Source organism: Pelophylax lessonae (genome assembly GCF_965119305.1).
Source record: "Pelophylax lessonae genome assembly, chromosome: 3".
Classification (NCBI taxonomy): Eukaryota; Metazoa; Chordata; class Amphibia; order Anura; family Ranidae; genus Pelophylax; species Pelophylax lessonae.
Window position 1 is genome coordinate 648953269 of NC_138770.1, and position 24735 is coordinate 648978003.

A 24735-nucleotide genomic window follows, 5' to 3' on the forward strand; every position below is an offset into this window, starting at 1 on the left:
GGGGGGGGGGGGGCACTGGTCTATCACACCAGTTGTTCAAAAATTGGCCAGAGAGTTTGGCACTGTGTGTATAAGATTTAATGCAGCAAAAGAGGCAATATTGTTGCAGGACACAAATACACTTGTAAAAGTATACTCAGATAACACCCCACTTCAATATGTGGTATTGGGGGGCCACTGGTTTATCACACCAGTTGTTCAAAAAATTGGCCAGTGAGTTTGGCACTGTGTGTATCAGACTTAACGCATCAAAAGAGGCAATATTGTTGCAGAACACAAATACACTTATGAAAATATACTCAGATAACAGCCCACTTTAATATGTGGTATTGGGGGGCCACTGGCTTATCACACCAGTTGTTCAAAAAATTGGACAGTGAGTTTGGCACTGTGTGTATCAGACTTAACACAGCAAAAGTGGCAATATTGTTGCAGGACACAAAATACACTTGTAAAAGTATACTCAGATAACACCCCACTTCAATATGTGATATTGGGGGGCCACAGGTTTATTACACCAGTTCTACAAATAATTGGGCAGTAACTGTTGTCGCTGTGTGTAGCAGAGCTAACACAGCAAAAGAAGCCACATTTTTGCAGGACTAAAATACACTCTTAGAAAAGTATACTGTTAAATAACACCCCACTTCAATATGTGGTATTGGGAGGCCACTGGTCTATCACACCAGTTGTTCAAAAAATTGGCCAGTGAGTTTGGTACTGTGTGTATCAGACTTAACACAGCAAAAGAGGCAATATTGTTGCAGGACACAAATACACTTGTAAAAGTATACTCAGATAACACCCCACTTCAATATGTGGTATTGGGGGGCCACTGTTCCATCACACCAGTTGTTCAAGAAATTGGCCAGGGAGTTTGGCACTGTGTGTATCAGAGTTAACGCAGCAAAAGAGGCAATATTGTTGCAGTACACAAATACACCTATGAAAGTATACTCAGATAACACCCCGCTTCAATCTGTGGTATTGGGTGGCCACAGGTTTATTACACCAGTTGTTCAAATAATTGGCCAGTAACTGTCGTCATTGTGTGTAGCAGAGTTAACACAGCAAAAGAGGCCACATTTTTGCAGGACTAAAATACACTCTTAGAAAAGTATACTGTTAAATAACACCCCACTTCAATATGTGGTATTGGGGGGCACTGGTCTATCACACCAGTTGTTCAAAAATTGGCCAGTGAGTTTGGCACTATGTGTATCAGACTTAACACAGCAAAAGAGGCAATATTGTTGCAAGACACAAATACACTTGTAAAAGTATGCTCAGATAACACCCCACTTCAATATGTGGTATTGGGGGGGGGGGGGCACTGGTCTATCAAACCAGTTATAATACATTAAAAGTGCTTTTGTCACTGTTTGTAGTATTGCTGCACAGTGCTCAATACTAATCCACTATAATATGCTTTCTACAAAGTATATTATACTGTGGATTACCCCCCCCCCCCCTATATAGTGCACTGCACACCAATACCAAAAAAATTGCAGCCCGTTAAATGACTTTTGTGGACATTAACAGAGCGATTTGTGTCACTGCTGCCAATCTCTAACTGCCCCTAAAGCACAGACTGGATACCTGTCCCTAAACTCAAAAGAGACTGTAGTAGACCTATACCAAAATACCAGCCCTGAAAAGGACTTTTGTGGAGCTTAACAGAGCTATTTGTGTCTGGCAATCTCTCCCTCATGAACACAGCAGACCTTTCCCTACGTTGACAAAAAGCAGAATGTGAAATGGCCGACAGCTCAGGTCTATTTATAGGGTAGGGGGCATGTCCATGTGCTGAAATGTTTCAATTGGCTGTCCCGTTCCACCTGACGGCTGCGTCATGGGTCAAAGTTCTCCCCAATGTAAACTAATATGGCCACCGCGAACAATGCCATGTGTTCACAAAATTGGCGGGTAGCGAACAAGCAAAATTTGACGCGAACCGACCGCCGGGCGAACCGCAAGGCCATCTCCAGTGTTAATGTGTATATTATGTACTGCTTTTTACTAAAAATCTATTTGTTCCTTCTCCCTGCACACCCTGTACATGAAAGAGGCCAGTGTGACATACAGGTACATCGCTGTGCCTGTAGGAGCCGCCCATCCGCAGTACAATGCAGGAGGGGGGGTCCTAAAGAGGTTCGGCAGCTTTGCCCCGTTCACTCATCCCTAGTTGTTACCCTGTTACAGAAAGTAGGAAATCAATAATGATAGAATGAACAGATAATAACATAATGTAAAGGAGGACTCAGCTATGAGGAACGATTAGCTAAACAAAACATATTCTCTCTTGAGAAGAAGAGATTAACCACTGCAGCCCCCGAAGGTTTTGCCCCCCTTAATGACTAGGCCATTTTTTTTTTGATACGGCACTGCGTTACTTTAACTGACAATTGCATGATCCTGCGACACTGTACCCAAATAAAATATATGTTCTCCCCCCCCCCCCCCTCACAAATAGAGATTTCTTTTGGTGGAATTTTTTCTTTTTGGCGCTATAAACAAAAAACGAGCGACAATTCTGAAAAAATATATATTTTTTACATTCTGCTATAAAACATATCAATTTCAAATTGTAAAAAAAATCTGATTTCTTCATCAGTTTAGGCCAATTTGTATTCTGCTACATATTTTTGGTAAAAAAAAATCCCAATAAGTGTACAATATATTGATTGGTTTACGGAAAAGTTTTAATGTCTACAAACTATGGGATAGATTTATGGAATATTTTTATTTTTTTACTAGGAATGGGGGCGATCAGCGTTTTTTAGCGGCACTGTGACACTGCGGCGGAAAAATCTAACACTGGTCCCCAAAAAGTGACACTTTTTGTAGACCAGTGACACCAAATCACTGATCAGTGCTAAAAAATGCACTGTCACTGTATTAATGACATTGGCAGAGAAGGGGTTAACCTCAGGGGTGATCAAAGGGGTTAAATGTGTTCCCTGGGAGTGCTTTCTTACTGTGTGGGGGAAGTGCGTGTACTGTAGGAAGACAGAGATCCATGTTCCTGCTTTGCAGGAACACAGGATCCATGCCTTCTGTACTGACAGAATGGAGGCCTGCCTTGTTTACAGATTGACTGGCATTCTGTCAGTGTACCAAATGATCAGCTGGTGCCGGCGGACATCAGGTCTGTGGGACCCGCTGATCAGCTCCCGCTGTGTAAAACCACAGCATTAGCAGCGTGCTGGCAGCGCGCACTCACAACCAAAACCCGGAAGTGCAGAATCACGTATGTAGTAGGTTTTGCAGGCATTGGGCCTGATGTGGGGCTGCCAAAGTTACCGGTTACCTCCCCAGCCCTTGTGAGCTGCGACCCTGGGTGTGAGAACTGAGACATGGATGACTCTGGCATCTTTGTTTTGTTGTTTTATTGGATTTAAGGGGATGGGAGAAGGGAATGAGTGGGATACTCCTTTAGGCTCAACTAGGTACAACTTTGGGACTTTCTCAGAAAAATGTCTGTTAACGCTGTCTTGACGCCAGCCAACGCTAGCCAACGCTCACTGATGCTCAGAACACACTGAAACTTGAAAGAAGTGCTGGATCCTCGACTTTAAGTCCAGAAGACCCAGGACTGTAAAATATTGTGCTTCTGACACTTCTTGCACTGCAAAGTCACTGACAACTTCCCCAAACCTTGCACTGACTTGAGGTAGCTTGTAATGAATTTCTGTATGGCTGCAACTGTTAACTGATGCACTACACACTGTGCACTGACTCTTCAGGGCCCAAACTGCAGATGCCCTCTTTAACTCTTCAGGGTCCCCTGACTAGGTACCCCCTCTATCACTTCAGGGTCCTGAACCTTTGTACCCCCTTTACAGCTAGCTGACACTGGATCCCAGAACCTTCTCCGGAGTGGTCCCCCTCTGACTCTAGGCAGACCCCTAGGGGCAATCCTCAGTACTCATGACCTGTGTAGGCTTTCTTGGGACTTGATCCCTCTCAATCTCCGCTGGTTCTCAGCACACCGGATCCCCTTCAGCTCAACTCTGCGCTTTCCTGGATACTCAGACAGCACCCCGAGACATCCACTTCCTCTGACAGGAGGAGAGACAGCCGTTCTCTCCCTCCTGGGACTCCCGCCAAAGACGCCCAGTCATGCACTCCCCTCAGACTTATACCCACTCCCAGAATCCTCTGCACCAGAATCTGCCTTCTGTGGTAGTTACAAGCCTGAATGTGTCCCTGATTGGGTTTCCTCCACTGCCCTATGGGAAGCCTCTCACAGCCAGTGGGGAGACTCCCCTCTCAGCAGACACACCTGGAAGCCATGACACCCTACCAAAAATAAATCATGGCCCTGCTGTTAGCCAGACAAGGCCCACTATACATTTGCCTAGCATCTACCTGTAGGGTGCTACACGTATATATATATATATATATATATATATATATATATATATATATATATATATATATATATATATACACACAGTCAGGTCCATAAATATTGGGACATCAACACAATTCCAATCTTTTTGGCTCTATACACCATCACAATGGATTTGAATTGAAACAAACAATATATACTTTAACTGCAGACTTTAAGCTTTAATTTGAGGGTATTTGCATCCAAATCAGGTGAATGGTGTAGAAATTACAACAGTTTGTATATGAGCCTCCCACTTTTTAAGGGACCAAAAGTAATGGGACAGATTAACAATCATAAATCAAACTTTCACTTTTTAATACTTGGTTGCAAATTATTTGCAGTCAATTACAGCCTGAAGTCTAGAATGCATAGACATCACCAGACGCTGGGTTTCATCCCTGGTGATGCTCTGCCAGGCCTCTACTGCAACTGTCTTCAGTTCCTGCTTGTTCTTGGGGCATTTTCCCTTCAGTTTTGTCTTCAGCAAGTGAAACGCATGCTCAATTGGATTCAGGTCAGGTGATTGACTTGGCCATTGCATAACATTCCACTTCTTTCCCTTAAAAAAACTCTTTGCTTTCGTAGTATGCTTCGGGTCATTGTCCATCTGCACTGTGAAGCGCCGTCCAATGAGTTCTGAAGCATTTGGCTGAATATGAGTAGATAATATTGCCCGAAAGACTTCAGAATTCATTCTGCTGCTTTTGTCAGCAGTTACATCATCAATAAATACAAGAGAACCAGTTCCATTGGCAGCCATACATGCCCACACCATGACACTACCACCACCATGCTTCACTGATGAGGTGGTAGGCTTTGGATCATGAGCAGTTCCTTTCCTTCTCCATACTCTTCTCTTCCCATCACTCTGGTACAAGTTGATCTTGGTCTCATCTGTCCATAGGATGTTGTTCTAGAACTGTGAAGGCTGTTTTGGATGTTGTTTGGCAAACTCTAATCTGGCCTTCCTGTTTTTGAGGCTCACCAATGGTTCACATATTGTGGTGAATCCTCTGTATTCACTCTGGTGAAGTCTTCTCTTGATTGTTGACTTTGACACACATACACCTACCTCCTGGAGAGTGTTCTTGATCTGGCCAACTGTTGTGAAGGATGTTTTCTTCACCAGGGAAAGAATTCTTCGGTCATCCACCACAGTTGTTTTCCATGGTCTTCCGGGTTTTTTGGTGTTGCTGAGCTCACCGGTGTGTTCTTCCTTTTTAAGGATGTTTCAAACAGTTGATTTTGCCACACCTAATGTTTTTGCTATGTCTCTGATGGGTTTGTTTTGTTTTTTTCAGCCTAATGATGGCTTGCTTCACTGATAGTGACAGCTCTTTGGATCTCATATTAAGAGTTGACAGCAACAGATTCAAAATGCAAATAGCACACTTAAAATGAACTCTGGACCTTTTATCTGCTCCTTGTAAATAGGATAATGAGGGAATAACACACACCTGGCCATGGAACAGCTGAGCAGCCAATTGTCCCATTACTTTTGGTCCCTTAAAAAGTGGGAGGCACATATACAAATTGTTGTAATTCCTACACCTTTCACCTGATTTGAATGTAAATACCCTCAAATTAACGCTGAAAGTCTGTAGTTAAAGAACATCTTGTTTGTTTCATTTCAAATCCATTGTGGTGGTGTATAGAGCCAAAAAGATTAGAATTGTGTCGATATTTATGGACCTGACTGTATATATATATATATATATATATATATACTGCAGCAGTAAATTGCTATGGGGTGGTTGGCAAGTGGTTAGGTCATAACAGAGGAGAAGGAGGCATGCCTCACATGTAAAGACTTCTTCAAAGTAAGAGCTGTAAAAATGTGGAATAGAATTCCTTTAAGAACCTCTGGCCAGCTCAGTAAACAGATAAAAAGAGCAAAGGTTGCAGACTAAGTGTAGTGGGTGTATAAGCATTTCTTTAAGGAAGAAAAATTAGCAACTCACATGAAGTAAAACTAATTATACATTACCATTGTTCTCAAAAGGATTCCCAGCTGGGGAAAATGATTGGCAACTCTCAGTGTGTGGATGATCCCGTGCATTACAGTCATTGGTGCATCTGCAGCTGGGAAGAGGAGGCATCCAGGATTCCAAGATGGAGCTGCTGCTGCAAGGGGGGGAAGTGTGGTAGTCAGGGTGAGCAGGCAGCCTCAGGATAGGAACCAGGAAGCAGGACTAGTGGATCACAGCAGTTGCCAATTATTTTGTGCTGTGTGCACCTCTCTACCTTGCTGCACTTAGATTGGCGCCCCCTTGCTGTATCTCTTAGCTATTGAAAGTGCCATCCAGACCATATCCAGTGTATGAATTGTGACAGTTTGTCCTCCCCACCTGTGAATCTTTTTGAGATCCATAATAAGCATATTTTTTTTACTTCATGTGAGTTGCTGTCTTCCTTTAACCTGTTCCTGCCCATGTTATAGCCAAAAGACAGCTATATGGGCGTCCTCCCATGTTTGTGCTGCTTCTTCTTCTGACACAGCTGATCACAGATCAGGGTAAAGGGCCAAGCACAGACCTTCACCACGTGATCAGCTGACAGAAGCTGGTTATTGTTTTTTTTTTTAAAAGTAAGACCGCACTCCGGTTGGTATTTTGTTGAAATCAAAAATTGTTTCCTTTATTCCTCAAAGTAAAAGCAGACAGACAGTGTACAAGCAGATGTATTAGGTTGACGCGTTTCACGACATTCCCAGTCGCTTACTCATAACCTCACAATGTGGTTATGAGTAAGCGACTGGGAATGTCGTGAAACGCGTCAACCTAATACGTCTGCTTGTACACTGTCTGTCTGCTTTTACTTTGAGGAATAAAGGAAACAATTTTTGATTTCAACAAAATACCAACCGGAGTGCGGTCTTACTTTTCAAATCTCTACATGTTTCTGGACGACGGATCCGACCTGCACCAGGTTTGAGACACACACCTGAGCGGCTTCACCTCTCTGTTTCTTATTGTTTCCCCCCCCCCCTCACACTACAGTGTGAGGCGAAAAGAATAAAGCCGATACCAGGGTTCTGTAAAAGGGATATCGGTCTCAACATTTGCCCACCAGTGCTGCTATATAGTGCCCACCAGTGCTGATAACCAATGCCCACCAGTGCCACCTAACAGTGCCTATCAGTACTGCTAATCAGTGCTGACAGTCAGGGCTCACCAGTGTCTCATCATCAGTCCTGACTATCAGTGCCACCTACCAGTGCCTATCAGTGCCCACTAGTGTCACCTGTCAGGGCCCATCAGTGCTGCCTATCAGTGCCACCTTTCAGTGCCCATTGGTTCCACCTAACAGTTCCACCTATCGGTGCCACCTAACAGTGCCCTTCAGTGCCACCTACCAGTGCCCATCAATGCCACCTATTAATGCAGCCTCATCAGTGCCTCATGATAAGTGCCCACCAGTGGCACCTTGTCAGTGCCCATCAGCACCACCTATCAGTGCCCAATAGTGCCACCTATTAGTGCCCATCAGTACCACCTTATCAGTCCCAATCATTGCCCATCAATGCAGCCTCATCAGCACACATGAATGAAGGAGAAAAGTTACCTGTTTGCAAAACTGTATAAAAACAATTTCAAAATTGTTGGTCTTTTTTTTGTTTATTTGTTTATACCCAGTGGTGATTAAATACCACCAAAAGAAACTCTATTTGTGTGAAAAAAAAATGATGAAAATTTTCATATGGGTGCAGTGTTACAATTATTCAAAGTGTGACAGCGCTAAAATCTAAAAATTGGCCTGAGCAGGAAGGGGGTAAAAGTGCCCAGTAGTCTGTGCACTTTATTCTTTTTGTTAGTTTGCCGCTTAGCGATCTCTTCAGGCTTTCAAAAGCGTTGCATTTAGAGTAATGGATTGGATTTTCAGTGGACCCCAAAGGCATAAAATTTGTCCTGAGGATATGGACCACACTGTGCTTTCCATTCATGTAGTTTGTCACAGCCCAGGCTGCACTCTTCACACCATATTGATGTTTTTTTTTTATCCTGGCCAGCTCAGAAAATATTTTTAAAAAAGAGCTGCATACATTTCCAAGGGCGCTAAATATAACTGGATATTAAAATTTATAGGTAGTAACAGCAGAGATTGGTAATCCAGGGAATATCGGATTGCCTTCTGGGAGATCAGGAAGAAATGTATTATCTCCCCACTGGAGCAATTTGGTTTTTGTTTAATATAAGCTTTTTTTTTGTCTTCCTCTGGATCAACTGTAGGCATATAATTCTGTATATAGAGTTATAGAGAGTTTTACTTTCAGTGCAGCAAACTCTCTCCAGAAGTTCAGTGAGGATCGCTGAATGATCCAATGTTGACCTAAATGACTAATGATGATGAATAGAATCCACCTGTGTGTAATCAAGTCTCCGTATAAATGCACCTGCACTGTGATAGTCTCAGAGGTCCATTTAAAGCGCAGAGAGCATCATGAAGAACAAGGAACACACCAGGCAGGTCCGAGATACTGTTGTGGAGAAGTTTAAAGCCGGATTTGGATACAAAAAGATTTCCCAAGCTTTTAACATCCCAAGGAGCACTGTGCAAGGGATAATATTGAAATGGAAGGAGTATCAGACCACTGCAAATCTACGAAGACCTGGCCGTCCCTCTAAACTTTCAGCTCATACAAGGAGAAGACTGATCAGAGATGCAGCCAAGAGGCCCATGATCACTCTGGATGAACTGCAGAGATCTACAGCTGAGGTGGGAGACTCTGTCCATAGGACAACAATCAGTCGTATACTGCACAAATCTGGCCTTTATGGAAGAGTGGCAAGAAGAAAGCCATTTCTTAAAGATATCAATAAAAAGTGTCATTTAAAGTTTGCCACAAGCCACCTGGGAGACACCAAACATGTGGAAGAAAGTGCTCTGGTCAGATGAAACCAAAATCAAACTTTTTGGCAACAATGCAAAACGTTATGTTTGGCGTAAAAGCAACACAGCTCATCACCCTGAACACACCATCCCCACTGTCGAACATGGTGGTGGCAGCATCATGGTTTGTGCCTGCTTTTCTTCAGCAGGGACAGGGAAGATGGTTAAAATTGATGAGAAGATGGATGGAGCCAAATACAGGACCATTCTGGAAGAAAACCTGATGGAGTCTGCAAAAGACCTGAGACTGGGATGAAGATTTGTCTTCCAACAAGACAATGATCCAAAACATAAAGCAAAATCTACAATGGAATGGTTCACAAATAAACATATCCAGGTGTTAGAATGGCCAAGTCAAAGTCCAGACCTGAATCCAATCAAGAATCTGTGAAAAGAACTGAAAACTGCTGTTCACAAACGCTCTCCATCCAACCTCACTGAGCTCGAGCTGTTTTGCAAGGAGAAATGGGCAAACATTTCAGTTTCTCGATGTGCAAAACTGATAGAGACATACCCCAAGCGACTTACAGCTGTAATCGCAGCAAAAGGTGGCGCTACAAAGTATTAACTTAAGGGGGCTGAATAATTTTGCACGCCTAATTTTTGTTTTTTATTTGTTAAAAAAGTTTGAAATATCCAATATATTTCATTCCACTTCATGATTGTGTCCCACTTGTTGTTGATTCTTCACAAAAAATTACAGTTTTATATCTTTATGTTTGAAGCCTGAAACGTGGCAAAAGGTCGCAAAGTTCAAGGGGGCCGAATACTTTTGCAAAGGCCCTGTATATCATTTTAGATTTTTTACCCATTGGTCCTCACAATGACTTCACAAATAAGTTATTTTTAAAAGAAAACTGTGAGAAAGAGTAAATTTGAAAGAAAATATTAACAGCTCTTCCGCATAGTGAGCCGTATTAATGACAGGTATTTGGATTACAAGTGCAGCCTTCTGATTTTAAACAACATAAGGCAATAATGACTAGTTTCACTATCTCTTCACAGTTCAGTATTGTGAATGATAAACAGAAGATGAACATAACAAGATGCAAACCTTGAATTTAGTGGGAAAAAAGAAGCTTTGTGCAGCTGTTGTCATGGCACCTAGTTCGTGTCTATACAACTTTTCACATCGCCTTTTCATACTAGTTTCTAAGTGTATTTTTTACAAGATTGAATTAACTTTTTTTTCGTGAAAATGTCTGCTTTAACTTTAGAAATTGCCAACGAGTTATACAAAACTCTCTTAAGTTTACTTTCCATACAAAATCTTTTAAATATTGCAAATTACTTTTTTCAGGGCACGTATATTGAGGGGTCACATATCTTCTGAAAGTTGACGACTGGCTGGCAGTGGCATTATCTACTCTTATAAAAGGGGAAGGTAATTTGGTTGGATTTCCAGGAAGGAGAGATCTTGGGATGGGTGTCTGGAGTAGAAAGGGAGTGGGGCAGTGGAAGAAATGTAGGCTCTGAACATTACCAGCCACCTTGAAACATAGAAACGTAGAAGAGTGATGGCAGAGAAAAGACCAAGCATTCCGTCAAGTTTGATATAAATATATATACAGTATCTCACAAAAGTGAGTACACCCCTCACATTTTTGTAAATATTTTATTATATATTTTCATGTGACAACACTGAAGAAAGGGAGGAGCTGGCTCTGCGCACACATCGTCATGTCCGGAGGTCGGCCATTTTGTTGGATTGAAACATTATATGTCCATTCTACTACAGGCATTTTTTTTTTACCAGTTATCTGGTGAGTGTAATTTTATCTTTTAAATAAATTGGAACAAATTCACTACACTATGAGTCTTTTCTGTTGGCCTTTTCTCAATCTATATGTGCCCTATCCTGGATGTTGTTGAGTGGCTTGGACATACGATTGGCCCGGATTAGAGGCTGTGTGATCCTCCAAAATCACCCAATGAGCTGTTTGACCACAAATTGTGGTAAGAGTCAGTGTGTTCATTGGTGACGGTGGAGGATCGTGCTCACATTTTCATATGGATATCACACCAGGTTGGAAGATTTTGGCTCAACTATTATAGAACTTTTTTGATGTTTATGTGGTCAGATGATTATTTGTTTTAAGCGCTGCATTTTATTTATATTGTGTTTTTGTCCTAAAGAAATGACACTTTGCTACAAAGTAAAGTAGGTAAAAAAAAACATAGAAATTTCCAGTCACAACTTACCAACCAGCCAGCGACCAACCGAATTGACCTGTCTAACAGTATGCGTTAAAAACAGGGGTTTAGTTGCACACATTTGCATATACATGCATAATCTGCAGTCCCAAACTCTACAATTTAAAGAGTCTCCACAATGGGAGCACATGCATTCTAATGGGATAAATAGAGGACAGGTGACTAGAGGGAGCCCACCCCTCCTTAAAGACACAGGGTCACACTGAACACCCAGCACATCGCACAATGGCAGCAAAGGTGTCAGTGCGTTGCCTGGCTCAATATAGATATCAACGATAATGTAAAGTAGTGAGTGCACAGTTTGTTTAACAGTGTAAATGTGCGGTCCCCTCAAAATAACTCAACATACAGCCATTAATGTCAAAACTGCTGGCAACAAAAATGTGAGTACACCCCTAAGTGAACATGTCCAAATTGGGCCCAATTAGCCATTTTCCCTCCCCAGTGTCATGTGACTCGTTAGTGTTACAAGGTCTCAGGTGTGACTGGGGAGCAGGTGTGGTAAATTTAGTGTTATCGCTCTCACTCTCTGATACTGGTCACTGGAAGTTCAACATGGCACCTCATGGCAAAGAACTCTCTGAGGATATGACAAAAAATAATTTTTGCTCTACATAAAGATGGTCTAGGCTATAAGAAGATTGCTAAGACCCTTAAACTGAGCTGCAGCATGGTGGCCAAGACCATACAGTGGTTTAACAGGGCAGATTCCACTCAGAACAGGCCTCATCATGGTCGACCAAAGAAGTTGAGTGCATTTGCTCCACGTCATTTCCAGAGGTTGTTTTTGGGAAATAGACATAAGAGTTCTGCCAGCATTGCTGCACAGGTTTAAGGGGTCAGTCTGTCAGTACTCAGACAATACGCCACACACTGCATCAAATTGGTCTGCATGGCTGTCGTTCCAGAAGGAAGCCTCTTTTAAAGATGATGCATAGGAAAGCCCTCAAACAGTTTGCTGAAGACAAGCAGACTAAGGACATGGATTACTGGAACCATGTCCTGTTGTCTAATGAGATGAAGTAAACTTATTTGGTTCAGATGGTGTCAAGCGTCTGTGGCAGCAACCAGGTGAGGAGTACAAAGACAAGTGTGTCTTGCCTACAGTCATGCATGGTGGTGGGAGTGTCATGGTCTGGGACTGCATGAGTGCTGCCGGCACTGGGGAGCTACAGTTTATTGAGGGAACCATGAATACCAACATGTACTGTGACATGCTGAAACAGAGCATGATCCCCTCCCTTCGGAGACTGAGCCGCATGGCAGTATTCCAACATGATAATGACCCAAACACACCTCCAAGACAACCACAGCCTTGCTAAAGAAGCTGAGGGTAAAGGTGATGAACTGGCCAAGCATGTCTCCAGACCTAAACCCTATTGAGCATCTGTGGGGCATCCTCAAATGTAAGGTGAAGGAGCGCAAGGTCTCTAACATCCACCAGCTCCGTGATGTCGTCATGGAGGAGTGGAAGAGGACTTCAGTGGCAACCTGTGAATCTCTGGTGAACTCCATGACCAAGAGGGTTAAGGCAGTGCTGGAAAATAATGGTGGCCACACAAAATATTGACACTTTGGGCCCAATTTGGACATATTCACTTAGGGGTGTACTCACTTTTGTTGCCAGAGGTTTAGACATTAATGGCTGTGTGTTGAGTTATTTTGGGGGGACAGCAAATTTACACTGTTATACAAGCTGTACACTCACTACTTTACATTGTAGCAAAGTGTCATTTCTTCAGTGTTGTCACATGAAAAGATATAATAACATTTTAACCAAAAATGTGTACTCACTTTTGTGAGATACTGTATATAATGATCAGCCACAATTTTTGGACAATTGATAGGTTAAGTGAATAACATTATCTCATTACAATGACATTTAAAACTTTGTGAGCTATATTAGGAAGTAGCAAGGTAGCAAGCAAACACGTTGTCCAAGACATTGATAATGTTGGAAACAGAAAAATGGGCATTGCAGTATATCTTGTATGCAGCTGCTCAGCCACAGGCCAGTCAGGGTACTCATGCTGACCCCTAGCTACAGCCAAAATGCATCTACAATAGGTAGGTGAGCATCAGAACTTGACCACAAAAAGAAAGTGTCCTGGTCTGATGAATTATTTTTCTTTTATATCATGTGGATGGCTTGGTCAGTGTGCGCAGCTTCCCTGGGGTAAAGATGGCACCAGGATGCAGTACAGGAAGAAGAAAGCCTAACAGAGGCAGTATGATGCTTTTGGCAATGTTCTTCTGGAAAACCTTGGTCCTGTGTGGATGCTACTTTGGCCACCTATCTAAATGTTGTTAGTAACCAAGTACACCCTTCATGGAAACGGTATTCCCTGATGGCAGTGGCCACTTTTAGCAGCATAATGAGACTTGCCACACTGCAAAAATGGTTCAAAAATGGTTTGAGGGACACAAAAATGAGTTTGAGGTTTTGACTTGGCTTCCAAATTCTCCAGATCTCAATCCACCTGATCCTGAGACCTGAAAATAAAGTATATTTATATGTATTATATATATTATTATATATTTATATTATATTTATTATTATATTTATTTATATTTTAACTTTTTTTTGCCTGAGTATAACTTTATGTTTGTCCCAAGAATGCTCACATCTGCTTATTGTTACTCACTACCTCTGCTGGCAGTCTATTCCAAGCATCAACTGCTGTTTCAGTAATACTATCTGAGATTGATTTTGAACTTTCCTCCTGCTAGTTTGAGGTCATGTCCCTGTGTTTTTGATCTTGGCTTCATATTGGAGATAATGCCCTCCTTAACCCTATTTACCCCCTTGATGTATTTAATGTATCTCCTGACATGTAGGCACCCAAGCATTGTGTGGTTAAAAAAAAAAAAACAAACAAACAACTCACCAGGATTGTAATGATTTTCTACTCTAAAACTAAAAAACTATCGCAAAAACTGTCTTTATTATATATATATATATATATATATATATATATATATATATATATATATATATATATATATAATAATCATCCACTATTCAAAAACTATAGAAACAATTAGCAAAAAACTTGCCATTAAAGTATATGCAATTTGTACAATAACCCATTCAGTTTAAAACAGAAATGTAGGCCAAAATATTTGTGTATAGGTATAAAAAAAATAAATAAAAAAAATTATAAATACTTTTTCAGTTTTTTATAAGTGATCAGATTTCCTCTGAGCTGCATAAGAGCTGAGGGAGGAGTCACAGCAGTACACTGATCTTCCCGGTAAATGACTATGTGGGGAGGGGGGGAGTATGTCTGGACATGTCTGAGCATTGGAGGAGAGCAGGCTGAGTTTCCAGGACAGCTAGAGAACTGACCAGTGTGTTCTCCTTTTTAGTGTGGTCAGTTTTTAATAGGAAAGTAGGGGGACTGGCAGGAACACCAGGGATTTCACATAAGGGAAGCAATACAAAGAGAACAGGATACTTTTCTTACAAATACATGGTACAGTAGGCACATATCAGGAATATGATGTGCTGGGTTTACATCCTCTTTAACTCTAATATTTGCCTTACTGTAAGGATTTCCTCATATCCCTTCTTGTCTCAGGAACAGGAAGTAAACCCCTTAGAGGCGCCTGCTGACCCTTTAAGGGATTTAGAATGCGGGGAGGCAGGGCTTATGGTCATGGGACCACCGTGATTGGCTGTTACAGTGGTCACATGATCGGAAAGCTTCCAATTACAAGCAGCGAGTTGGGAGCTTTCTCTTAGCCACCGGTAACTGTGATGCTCTTAGCACAGGGGCCAGCCACCGAGAGGCAACATATTTGCTTGCGCTCGGCGCAAAGAGTTTAAAGGACAGAAACAGAAATTTTCAAAAATAACCAGAATTTTAACAATACTCTTGCAAAACAATTCTTCCCTACTTGAAATCTACAGAAACAATTCACAAAAACTTGCCTTTAACGCAACACTATATCATTTTTCACACGTCTGCAGAACTACTTTTATGAAATGTAGTTGAATGGCAGAGATAACTTAGGAAGAGCAGCATTATAAACAAGCAAAACTAAGTCTTGTAAACAAAAAACAAATGAAAAATGACTATACCAGTTTAAGTGAGCCGCTATTATTTTGGTTGGGTGAAGTTGTAGACAGGGGACTTGGCTCAGGCAGCTCCAGATGATAAGGTTATGAACAACCATGACAGGAATTTGCAGCCTGGCACACAAAAGCAATGCCAAGATAAAAACGAGAGGCGCTGTGTGAGTAGACCACGTCCCTTGTGTCTAATTAAATGGAAAATTTTCATGTTGACTTGAATGTACTGTTTTGTATTTTCAAGAGATTTTCATGACTAATTGTAATATCTGGAAATATATATATGTGATTATTTTAATAGTCACCTCTCTATAACCAGAGGCTTTTAGACTGAATGTATAATTACTCAGCTCCAACTTAGAATTAGTTTTAGAGAAGATTTGAATCTGAAATTGCAGAAATAACCATAGTCAAACATTTATGAAAATATTATGAACATATAAATGTTACCCACATAGGAACTGACTATGATAAGGTAGATCAAGCCCAATTAGCTCACTCATTAAAGTTCAATGCTAGAGATAATGTGCAGAGCACCCAACACTTTTAGCAGCCATTCTTAGCCAGTGTTCTGTGGAATCCTAGTGGTTCCTTCAGAGGTTGCTAAGGGTTCCTTGAACTGTGATTGATACACTTTTCAGTTGATGATTCCAGGGCCAATGATATTTGGTAGAGCCAGCTGCATAACACCAATGATCTTTTTAGCTGTCTGCAATGGTGGCATTCTAACCACCACTGTAAGTGGGACATTCTTGCCACTGGCCACTGACTCCCAATTAGTTCATTTTAGCAGGGGTTTTCCAAGACCTGGAAATTATTTTATGGGTTCCATTGTGGATCAAAGGATGGGAAAGACTGGCTTAGAATAATGGCATGCTCTAATCCTTCTGTTTTGCTTGGTCTTTTAAGGTCACTTTGAGGTAAAGCAAGGAAGCCTTTAACCGGTTGCCGACCGCCGGAAGTACATATACTGCGGCGGTCAGCCCCGGCCAGGCAAAGTGACGTATCGGTACGTCACTAGCCTGTCACTAGCTTGTGAGCCAATAGCGAGCGAGTGCACGCCCGCCCTCGTTCGCTAACAAGTCAGTGCGTGTGACCGTCGGACCCGATGTCCGCCGGTCACTCGCGATCATTTGCCGTGAAGGGAGAAAGGCAGGCGGCTAATGTAAACAAAGCCGCCTGTCATTCTCCTCTGTGTAAAAATGGAGATCACACGGTTCTACCATGTAGGACCGTTGATCTCTGTTCTTACACCAGTAGCCATGTCCAATAACAGTTAGAAACACGCCCCTAGGGACATACTTAACCCCTCCTTCCCCAATAAAGTTAACCCCTTCTCTGTCAGTGTCATTTTTACAGTAACAGTGCATATTTATAGCACTGATTACTGTAGAAATGTCACTGGTACCCCCAAAAGTGTCAAAAGTGTTAGTCAAGGGTCCGATCTGTCCGCCGCAATGTCGCAGTCCCGCAAAAAAAATCGCAGATCGCCGCCGCCATTACTCGTTAAAAAAAAAACAACAAAAATGACAAAAATCTTTCCCTTAGTTAGTAAACGCAATAACTTTTGCGCAAACCAATCAAAATATGCTTATTGTGATTTTTTTTTACCAAGCATATGTAGCAGAAAACAAATTGGCCAAAAATGTTAAAAAATTTTGATTTTTACATTTTTTTGGGGGGAATTTCATATAAAAAAATGTGAAAAATATTGTTATTTTTGCAAAATTGTCGCTCTTTTTTTGTTTATACTGCATGATCAAAAAATCACACATGTGATCAAATACCACCAAAAGAAAGCTCTGTTTGTGGGAAAAAAAAGGACGTCAAATTTGTTTAGGTACATCATCGCACGACCGCGCAATTGTCCATTAAAGTCACGCAGTGCCGAATCGCAAAATAGGCCCTGGTCAGGAAGGGGGTAAAATCTTCCGGGGCTTAAGTGGTTAAAAAAAATCACGCTAGTATATTAATATGCCTTTACTAAACAAGAATGTTTAACGTACAAACTACTTACAATTTTAGGAAAAGAAGTTACGACATACAGAGTATCACAAAATATGCATACAATATACACATGCATAAGCTATCTTTTCTTCCTAACAAATGAGCATAAACAATGTATGCAACAGGAATAGGATACGCTAAATAGTTACTTAACTTGCATTCTTCCTGGTGATATGGAGTCTTCTATCCAGTATCTCTTCCAAACAGCTCTTTGCTTCTCTGAGTCCTCTGTCCTCAGTACATGGCTCAGTTCAAGTCCTTTGTTGCTTCCCCCTACTTCCTGCCAATATCACTTCCTGTTGCATGAGCTCCATGAACCCATGAACCAGTTGGACAAGTTCATTAGCTATGAATAGGGGAATCCTAACTGCTAAAAACAATACATGGTAACCAAATTGCATCATTCCATATATTTATGCTATAAAAATCACTAAAATGGACATAGCAACCCACCCCCTCACTAACTATTTCTGTAACCCTACATCTAACAGTCAGCAAGGTAAGCCTAAAATTAACTTTACACTTATCACATCTAGTAGGCGAATTTCTAAAAATAGCAATGGCTTGTTAGGGGGACAGAATTCTCATTGAAGATCAAGGTAAAGTCAGCATGTTCAGTTAGACAGACACACATTGAGGGAGAAAACCTTGAAATGAACTAACTTTCCAGGCTCTCTTTTGTTCTCGCCCTTTAATGTTCTAGTCTCTGTATCATCCTTATGCCAAGTCTTTCATTTACTGAGTTTTGATTATAGCATATGAAGACTATCTTATATCAAAAAACATTAAATGTTTACAACACCTGGATTAAGTAATTATTTTAAAATAATTATATGTGAGACTGACACATACAGTCACTCAAACCTTGAAGGCAAAATTACATGGTCTCCTAATAGGAAAACTCCCCTCTGCCTTCCCCACACTGATACTTACTTTTCCGAGCAACCTCCTCAGTCCATTACCCTACAAGGTGTGTCTAAAAAGTTTGGTGAATAGTATCATAAAACAAACAAAACAGAAGATATAAACACATTACCTTTACTGGCTTTCAAAATAACCGCCATCCTTCACAGCACACTTTTGGCAACGTTCATAAAGCTTCTGGAAACTGTCAGCAAAGATCTCTTTAGGAATTGATCGCAGAACTGTTATCACACATTCTTGGATTGCCACAACATCTACAAATTGTGCATGTTTCATGGCGCTTTTCAGACAGGGAAACAGAAAGAAGTCTGGAGGCGCCAGATCAGTGGATGATCGAGAAAAGGTAGCCATTTTTCACTTGGATTCCGGATAAAACTTGTAGCACCAGGTCTCATCCCATGTGACGATGGTTGTCAGAAAGGATGGATCCTGGTCACACATGGTAATGAGGACTCCATAGGTTTTCATCCATTTTGCTTTCTGTTCGTCTGTCAGCTTGTGCGGCACAAACCGGGAACAGATCTTCCGCTTACCCAAATTTTTGTGGACAATAGTGCACACCATGTCCTTGCTAATGCCCAATTCCTTTGCCATCAATCGTAGAGTCAGTAGCCGATCTCATGCCATTATTTTCGCACCCGCTCGATCATGTCGCGGTTCATCCTCTGTCATTTTCTTCCTGTTGTGAAAGCGTTTGAACCAGTCATAAACACATTTTATGCTCATGCAGTCTTTGAAGACCTTAGCTTAAATAGATTCTTCCCAATGCTAGAGTCACCATTGTATATATTGCAAACATATCCCCTCTTAAGGAGGAGACCGCGCTGTTCTTGTTGCTGGTCTGTGGATCTGGAAGAGAGAAGTTCTTGTGGTCAGTGAGATGTGAGTGGTGATCATACAGAATCTACAGGAAGTGATATCCCTCAACTTGCCAGAAAAAGCTTGTTATACCCACATGCAGTATTGCTAAGGGGTCCACGTCTTCTGGTAAGTTTAACCACATTGGGGTGTGGAGCACAGCTTGTTGCATGAGAGTCCAAAACAAAACAGTGTTATATAACATCTTGCTCCTGTGCTCAGAATCTGAGCTCCTCGACCACTCTTTCCACAGAACTCACATTTGGCATTTCAAATGGCTAGGCCTTGCTGCCCTATAGAACTGGGGTAGTCCAACAAGTACTGCAAACAAAGAACAAAAAATGGCGCACCGGCCTAGCGCGTTATCCTCAATATAGGCTTTATTATCAAAACATAAAAATGACTACTCACAAACAATGGTGTAAATCAGTCATATCAAATCCAATCATCAGGAGCAGTCCATGTGAATGTCCACTGTCCGTAACGAATGACGGATGACGCTTTTCGAGGCTTCGATTTCTTTATACTTCCCTACTCAGAATTAACCCTCTGCAGCACCTCCATGGAAATTGGGCATTTTTTAAAAATTGCATCTGCTATAAAATCAAATGATATTAAAAGAATAATTATTTAAAAGATTATACATCTCTCATATGTACTGACAGTTTTATCCAAAAACACCTTGCATTGGTGTTACTATACAAATACATATACTAATAACTCTAAAACCATATTAATAGACCAGATTGGTAATCCACAAAAAGAGGCAGCTCCTACAATGCTACACATAATAATCACATCTCATTATGCAACCGACTATGGAGAGACTGTACTGAAGGATGGGCCTGCTTGCAAACTGAACCTAATATCATTATATATATATATATATATATATATATATATATATATATATATATATACAAAAATTGTGTAAATTATGTAAAAGATGTAAAAATCTCCAACACTTTCTCCTGAAGAAGTGGATTTTCATCTAAGAAATGCATTGAGCGTGTTTGGACACCCCTTTTTGAGTGTGTTCAGAGATGGTTTGATGTACTAGATAAAGCTATATAATAGTTGGAGATAATGGGATTATTATAATGTTTTTAATATAATTCTAATGCTTTAATTGTTGTAAGAAAGTGATGAGAATTTTAAATTGATGGTGTTAATTGTACCTCAAACATCCCATTTAAAAAATACTTCTGTTTTCTCAGTATATATATATATATATATATATATATATATATATATATATGTAGCACGGCCCCCTTGAGGACTGCTGGATTTCACACTTACGGGTCCACCTGGGTTACCATTAGCAACCTTAACAGTGACAGTCTCTCACTTTTCTTCTTGGCTCATTCAATAAACAATCCAGGGGTATGTAGTTGTTTTTGTTTTTTATTGATACATTAGGGATGGGAGAAGGGAATAGTGGGATAATCTGAATTAACTATGCACAATATTTGAGGACTTCTATTGCTTGGTACAGCCAGGCTGTTGATCCACCTTGCCACTGAGGTGAATTTAGTTTTAAGTCTCTTTCCCAGATAACTTAATGAACTGATTTTATCTTCAGGACACTCTCCTTAGTATCCTCCTTCTTGCTTTCTGACACCCGTCCACTGACTATCCTACTCCTGGGGTGGCCCCCCTCAGGTCAGGCCTCTTGACACGATCCCCTGTACTCACGATACTGTTTTTCCTGGGTCTCCAGTGTCTCCCCTCAGTCAGCTCTCCTGGACCTCTGGGTTCAGCTCTGTTCCTCTGGCCCTCAGGACGACCTCCTGAGGCCACGTGCCACTGCTACAGTGGAGGAGGCAGCCACCAAACTCCCTCTGGGACTCCGCTCTCCAGCCAAAGACCCTGCAGCCCATGTGCTCCTGGCTTTTATACAGTATCCCAGAATGCACCGTGGCAACCTGCCCCTGCCAACCACCAGAACTGTACCAAAGCCAATGCATCCATTTGTCAGGTTTCCTTCCACTGTCCATTATGCCTCACTATTGGACCAGTGTGAAACATTCTCTAGACATAATGAATCCCATACTGAGCACAATGAGCAGACCTCACTAACAGATTCTGATCCTTAATAAGCAGAGAACAATATAGATTTGCCCGCTGCTCCTCTGAGAGGCAGACAGAGCCAAAAACTATACTCGCTCACTAGCAACTACCTAGGAGGGTGCTACATATATAAATGAATATATATATATATATATATATATATATATATATATATATATATATATTATGGTAGGGATGCTGTACATCCAACCTAACCTAGTTAATGTGATATTTCTACGAAATAAAAACGGGAGTGGGATTTGGTGGAACCCTACAAGCACATTAAACTTTAAAAAAAAAAAACATGTTTTTTTTTTCAATTGAGAAATATGTACACAGTAATAAATTAATTTATATGTTTATTTCTTATTATACCAAGCTTAAGGGAAAAAACAATTATGAGAATTAATAGTATTATGCTAATAATAAAAAAGTGCATATTTAATTGCGATGATATAGCATAGCAAATGAAGAGAATTAAGTTGTTAATGTATTAATCCATGAGTTAGGGCTTATTTTTGACTAAAAGAAGGCAATGGTGCTTAAACAACAATTAAAGCAATTAATTTGTTAAGTTGCGAATTTGCTTAAACTACCCCACTTTAACATAATGCAAAAAAATTTTTACAGACTAGTAATTACAGTCAATTACTTTTCTAAAGTCAAGATTCAAAGTATGTATATAATTTGCACCATTATTTCTGAATAAAATATTTATGGAAATCTGTAATTACTTTTAGAAAATGAAACAGACCAAAGGAAAATGATATACCTCCCAGAGAAGACTTTTCTATTCACATAGCTTAGCTTTAACACCAGGATAAAGATTGTTAATTTAGTCATGTGTTTGCAGTTTTCAAATCCGATTGGACTTACCTAAAAATAATATTTTCTTGAAAATTGGTAACCTTAACCTGTGGTGTTAACTTTGTGATTGGAGCCTTTTGGTTGAATGTTTTAACAATATTTAAAGAGGCATTCAACTCTACACTGATCATGCTTCTGTTATGGATACACTGAGCCGTTCACTGGTTCCTTAAAAACCTGCCGGTGACTATGATGCCGGGGTCTCCCTACTCAAAATCTTAGCTTTAAAGCCCAAACTCAGTATAGAAGGATTTCTATTTTTTTTTTTTTCATACCATAATATACATTAAAAGGTCAGCACACCCAAAATGATATTTTGGGTAAAAGTAGAGCTTTGTGGGCCAGTGCAGAAATCTCTCCAATAGGTCTCCAAAAGATATAAAAAATTTACTGGTGGTTTCTAATGGCTGGTGGATGAATCTTTAGAGTTACCAAGAGCAATCATCCATTTTGCATCTCAGTACTGCTGATGTCCTCCAGCCTTTTTAGCCTGAACCTATCTACACTCATTCCAGTGCTGACTGTATGTCATTGCTCTATTTTGCTTCCTGATTTTGCTGATGGCATCTGATACTTACATGTTGGGGTTGATTTACTAAAACTGGAGAGTAAAAAATCTGGTGTAGCTTCTACATAGAAACTATTAAGTTTCCAGGGTTGTTGTCAATGCTTAACCCTCTTAGCGGTATTCCTGAGCGTGGCTCTGGGTTAAATTTCAGAGCCAAAAGCGGTAACCCCGAGCCACACTCGGGGTACCGCCAGAAGCATCGCTGGATCCTGTAAAAGATGTTACTTACCTTGTCACCGGGATCCAGCGATGTATGCGCCGGCGGATCTTCCTCCCGATCCTCTCCGTGCCCCGGCTTCCGTCTCCTGCGACGTGACGTTCGCAGGGGGGTTGAACCGGCGGCAAATTCAAATGTAAAACACACCAAACACACTGATACCATTCAAAATAAAATAAATTCACACTACATTGCCCCCCAGTGCCCTTTCCTGCAGTTTTACTGTACTTTTTATGTATATATATATATATATATATATATATGTATATATATATATATATATATATATATATATATATATATATATATATATATATATATATATATATATATATATATATACATACATACATACATACTTTAACTTATTTATAGTTTTTTATTATATTATAATTTATGATTTTGTGTTTCAAACTTTATCATACCCAAGATGTTATAAAGAAGAACGCACAGTAAAAAGAGAAAATATGTAAATAGTTGGTTTGGGCAGCTCATTCTCAAGAATTACATGCAAAATAATGGTACGGCTTTCAGCACCTAAAATCCGAAAGAATCATACCGCCAGGGAGGTTAAATGACCACGTTGGATTTGTGGGCCTCTAACATACATGTACCGTTTGTAATCTGATGTCTCTCTTAGAAGTTATGGAGAGGGAGCACCTTCAGTACCTAAGAAGGGGACCCCTTCTTTCTTGTTTCCTTTTTTTGCCTTTCCTTTCTTTTTTCCTTCTTCTTTCCTCTTGCACCATCTTGGTGCTTTGAATATTTGATGATTATCCAGGTTGGTTTCTGTTGTGTGCAGACCTTTGTTGGATTACGTAGCCTGCTATTCTTAGTCTTAGGAAGTAGACCTCTACAGAGGCTTCAAGATTGAGTCTACCCATTTTATCAGATTAATCATGTGCTATCTTTATTTGTTTTGAATAAAAGAGGTATTTTTTCCTCTAGTTTGGTAATTTCTTGCTATGGCCGAATACTGACCATTTTTATGTGTGTTAACCTTTATCTATCCAAAGTTAATAAAAATATTGAAATTAGAAAAAGCTAAAGTTAGAAGCTAATTGGTTTCTATGCAGAGCTGTACCAAATTTTGTACTTTCCAGTTTTAGTAAATCAACCTCATTGTGTTTCTGGATGGTCCCCTTGTAGGACAAACTTAGGAGATAGATGTAGCAAAGGGGTTTATTTACTAAAGCTACAGAGGGCAAAATTAGTCCCAATTCTGCAGAGAAACCAATCAGCTTCCAGGCTTTATTGGTAAAGCTTAATTAACCACTTCAATACTGGGCACTTTCACCCCCTTCCTGCCCAGGCCAATTTTCAGCTTTTAGTGCTGTTGCATTTTGAATGACAGTTGCGCGGTCATGCAGCACTGTACCTTAACCAAATTTATGTAATTTTTTCCTCCACAAATATAGCTTTCTTTTGGTGGTATTTGATCACCGCAAGGTTTTTTTTCTTTTTTTCTACACAAATAAAAAAAGACCAAAAAGTTTGAAAAAAAAAAACAAAAGTTTTTTTGTTTATGTTATAACATTTTGTAAATAGATATGTTTTTTTCCTGCACTGATATGCACTGATGAGGCCTCACTGACAGGCACTGATGAGGAGGCACTGATGGGGTGGCACTGATGATGAGGCACTAATAT